The sequence below is a fragment of the Ovis canadensis genome, chromosome 10, assembly GCF_042477335.2.
Source record: "Ovis canadensis isolate MfBH-ARS-UI-01 breed Bighorn chromosome 10, ARS-UI_OviCan_v2, whole genome shotgun sequence".
Taxonomy (NCBI): domain Eukaryota; kingdom Metazoa; phylum Chordata; class Mammalia; order Artiodactyla; family Bovidae; genus Ovis; species Ovis canadensis.
The window spans coordinates 1,502,939-1,507,668 of record NC_091254.1 but is presented as its reverse complement, the minus strand read 5'-3'; positions in this window follow the sequence as shown (position 1 = coordinate 1,507,668).

The window sequence follows — 4,730 nt, the reverse complement described above, 5'->3', positions numbered from 1 at the left end:
GTGGCTGAGCCCAGGAAGGCGCCAGTGGCTTCTCCCAGCCTTTCGCAGCCTGCTCCTTCCTGGGGAGGGAGCCTGAAAGCAAGGAAAGTCTGGACAAGTCTGGCCCTTGGCAGAGAAGCATCGTGCCAGTAACTCTGTCAGATCGGGCCTCTGAGCAGAGCTAGAGCTCTGCTGAACTGGAGGCGCACTTGGCATGGGCAAGCAGGGCTTTCAGCTTGACGGGGTTGGGCTGCCTCTTCTTCCCCCGAGGGGGCTCGCTTCCCTGCTGGCTGTGCACTCGCCGATGGCAGGAGCGTTGGGCTCCTCCAACAGGTCCTGCCTCAGGGGTTGCCTCCCCTGAGTTGGAGGTGTGGGCAAGAACCCAGACAGGTAGGATCAGGCCCCAACCACCTGCAGATGTCTCTGCTGGAGAGGAGAGCGATAGGAAAGCTACGTGTGTGAGGCAGTTGCTGGGTGCCCAGGGAGTCAGCCTCCGTGTGTGTGGGGCTGCAGACCACAGCCAGGGACCCTGGGAGCCTGGTGCACTCCGTGCGGCGCTGAGTCTGGGCGGCCAAGGAACCGCTGGAGGAGCCCTGCACTAGCCCTTCCCTTCCCTCGCACAGAGCTCTTCCTGCTGGAGCCCTTGGCAGTTACAAGCCACCGGCCCCTAAGAGCTCCCCAAGAACGCCTGGGGCCTACGTGCAAAGGCAAGGTAGGAGAGGAGCTGAGGCGAGGAAGGCGCCAGTGGCGTCTCCCAGCCTCGCGCAGCCTGCTCCTTCCTGGGCAGGAAGCCTAGCACCGAGGCAAGTCTGGGCAAGGCTCGCCCTTGGCAGAGCAGCCTCGCGCCAGCAACTCTGCCATATCGGGCCTCTGAGCAGAGCTGGAGCTCTGCCGTCCTGGAGGCGCACTCGGCTCCAGCCAAGTAGGGCTTGAGCCAAACGAGGCTGGGTTGCCTCTTCTTCCCTCAAGGAGGCTCGCCTCCCCACCAGCTGTTCACTCGGCTTCCAGGTGAGGGCGCTCTGCGCCTCCTGCAAGGCTTGCCTCAGGGGCTGCTTGCCCTGAGCTGGGGCTGTGGGCGGGAGCCCAGGCACGCAGGGGCAGGCCCCAACCAGCTGCACACATCTCTGCTGGGGAGGAGAGCGCTAGGGAAGCTACGTGTGTGAGGCAGCTGCTGGGCGCCCAGGGAGTCAGCCTCCGGGTGTGCGGGGCTGCAGACCCCAGCCAGGGGCCCTGGGAGCATGGTGCACTCCGTGGGGGGATGAGTCTGGGCCGCAAGGCAACCGCTGGAGGAGCCCTGCACTAGCCCTTTCTTCCCTCGCACAGAGATCTTCCTGCTGGAGCCCTTGGCAGTGTGCAAGCCACCAGCCCTAAGCCCTCCCCAAGGACGCCTGGGGCCTAGGTGCAAAGGCAAGGCAGGAGCGGAGCTGAGGCCAGGAAGGCGCCAGTGCGTCTCCCAGCCTCGCGCAGCCTGCTCCTTCCTGGGCAGGAAGCCTAGCAGCGAGGCAAGTCTGGGCAAGGCTCGCCCAGGGCAGAGCAGCCTCGCGCCAGCAACTCTGATAGATCGGGCCTCTGAGCAGAGCTGGAGCTCTGCCGTCCTGGAGGCGCACTCGGCTCCAGCCAAGTAGGGCTTGAGCCAAACGAGGCTGGGCTGCCTCTTCTTCCCTCGAGGAGGCTCGCCTACCCACCAGCTGTTCACTCGGCTTCCAGGTGAGGGCGCTCTGCGCCTCCTGCAAGGCTTGCCTCAGGGGCTGCTTGCCCTGAGCTGGGGCTGTGGGTGGGAGCCCAGGCACGCAGGGGCAGGCCCCAACCAGCTGCACACATCTCTGCTGGGGAGGAGAGCGCTAGGGAAGCTACGTGTGTGAGGCAGCTGCTGGGCGCCCAGGGAGTCAGCCTCCGGGTGTGCGGGGCGGCAGACCCCAGCCAGGGGCCCTGGGAGCCTGGTGCACTCCGTGGGGGGATGAGTCTGGGCCGCCAGGCAACCGCTGGAGGAGCCCTGCACTAGCCCTTCCCTTCCCTCGCACAGAGCTCTTCCTGCTGGAGCCCTTGGCAGTTACAAGCCACCGGCCCCTAAGAGCTCCCCAAGAACGCCTGGGGCCTACGTGCAAAGGCAAGGCAGGAGAGGAGCTGAGGCGAGGAAGGAGCCAGTGGCGTCTCCCAGCCTCGCGCAGCCTGCTCCTTCCTGGGCAGGAAGCCTAGCAGCGAGGCAAGTCTGGGCAAGGCTCGCCCTGGGCAGAGCAGCCTCGCGCCAGCAACTCTGCCATATCGGGCCTCTGAGCAGAGCTGGAGCTCTGCCGTCCTGGAGGCGCACTCGGCTCCAGCCAAGTAGGGCTTGAGCCAATCGAGGCTGGGCTGCCTCTTCTTCCCTCGAGGAGGCTCGCCTCCCCACCAGCTGTTCACTCGGCTTCCAGGTGAGGGCGCTCTGCGCCTCCTGCAAGGCTTGCCTCAGGGGCTGCTTGCCCTTAGCTGGGGCTGTGGGCGGGAGCCCAGGCACGCAGGGGCAGGCCCCAACCAGCTGCACACATCTCTGCTGGGGAGGAGAGCGCTAGGGAAGCTACGAGTGTGAGGCAGCTGCTGGGCGCCCAGGGAGTCAGCCTCCGGGTGTACGGGGCTGCAGACCCCAGCCAGGGGCCCTGGGAGCCTGGTGCACTCCGTGGGGGGATGAGTCTGGGCCGCCAGGCAACCGCTGGAGGAGCCCTGCACTAGCCCTTACTTCCCTCGCACAGAGATCTTCCTGCTGGAGCCCTTGGCAGTGTGCAAGCCACCAGCCCCTAAGCCCGGCCAAAGGACGCCTGGGGCCTAGGTGCAAAGGCAAGGCAGGAGCGGAGCTGAGGCCAGGAAGGCGCCAGTGGCGTCTCCCAGCCTCGCGCAGCCTGCTCCTTCCTGGGCAGGAAGCCTAGCAGCGAGGCAAGTCTGGGCAAGGCTCGCCCAGGGCAGAGCAGCCTCACGCCAGCAACTCTGATAGATCGGGCCTCTGAGCAGAGCTGGAGCTCTGCCGTCCTGGAGGCGCACTCGGCTCCAGCCAAGTAGGGCTTGAGCCAAACGAGGCTGGGCTGCCTCTTCTTCCCTCGAGGAGGCTCGCCTCCCCGCCAGCTGTTCACTCGGTTTCCAGGTGGGGACGCTCTGCGCCTCCTGCAGGTTTTGGCTCAGGGGCTGCTTGCTCTGAGCAGGGACACACAGAGGCAGGCCCCAAACAGCTACACACGTCTCTGCTGGAGAGGAGAGGGCTGGGGAAGCTACGTGTGTGAGGCAGCTGCTGGGCGCCCAGGGAGTCAGCCTCCGGGTGTGCGGGGCTGCAGACCCCAGCCAGGGGCCGTGGGAGCCTGGTGAACTCCGTGCGGCGCTGAGTCTGGGCGGCCAAGCAACCGCTGGAGGAGCCCTGCACTAGCCCTTCCCTTCCCTCGCACAGAGCTCTTCCTGCTGGAGCCCTTGGCAGTGTGCAAGCCACCGGCCCCTCAGCCCTCCCCAAGGACGCCTGGGGCCTAGGTGCAAAGACAAGGCAGGAGCGGAGCTGAGGCCAGGAAGGCGCCAGTGGCGTCTCCCAGCCTCGCGCAGCCTGCTCCTTCCTGGGCAGGAAGCCTAGCAGCGAGGCAAGTCTGGGCAAGGCTCTCCCAGGGCAGAGCAGCCTCGCGCCAGCAACTCTGCCAGATCGGGCCTCTAAGCAGAGCAGGCGCTCTGCCGTCCTGGAGGCGCACTCGGATCCAGCCAAGTAGGGCTTGAGCCAAACGAGGCTGGGCTACCTCTTCTTCCCTCGAGGAAGCTCGCCTCCCCGCCAGCTGTTCACTCGGCTTCCAGGTGGGGGCGCTCTGCGCCTCCTGCAGGTCTTGGCTCAGGGGCGGCTTGCCCTGAGCTGGGGCTGTGCACAGGAACCCAGGCACGCAGGGGCAGGCCGCAACCAGCTGCACACCTCTCTGCTGGGGAGGAGAGCGCTAGGGAAGCTACGTGTGTGAGGCAGCTGCTGGGCGCCCAGGGAGTCAGCCTCCATGTGGGCGGGGCTGCAGACCCCAGCCAGGGGCCCTGGGAGCCTGGTGCACTCCGTGCCGAGCTGAGTCTGGGGGGCCAAGCAACCGCTGGAGGAGACCTGAACTAGCCCTTCCCTTCCCTCGCACAGAGCTCTTCCTGCTGGAGCCCTTGGCAGTGTGCAAGCCACCGGCCCCTCAGACCTCCCCAAGGACGCCTGGGGCCTAGGTGCAAAGGCAAGGCAGGAGCGGAGCTGAGGCCAGGAAGGCGCCAGTGGCGTCTCCCAGCCTCGCGCAGCCTGCTCCTTCCTGGGCAGGAAGCCTAGCAGCGAGGCAAGTCTGGGCAAGGCTCGCCCAGGGCAGAGCAGCCCCGCGCCAGCAACTCTGCCAGATCGGGCCTCTGAGCAGAGCTGGAGCTCTGCCGTCCTGGAGGCGCACTCGGCTCCAGCCAAGTAGGGCTTGAACCAAACGAGGCTGGGCTGCCTCTTCTTCCCTCGAGGAGGCTCGCCTCCCCGCCAGCTGTTCACTCGGCTTCCAGGTGGGGGCGCTCTGCGCCTCCTGCAGGTCTTGGCTCAGGGGCTGCTTGCCCTGAGCTGGGGCTGTGGGCGGGAGCCCAGGCACGCAGGGGAAGGCCCCAACCAGCTGCACACGTCTCTGCTGGGGAGGAGAGCGCTAGGGAAGCTACGTGTGTGAGGCAGCTGCTGGGCGCCCAGGGAGTCAGCCTCCGGGTGTGCGGTGCTGCAGACCCCAGCCAGGGGCCGTGGGAGCCTGGTGAACTCCGTGCGGCGCTGAGTC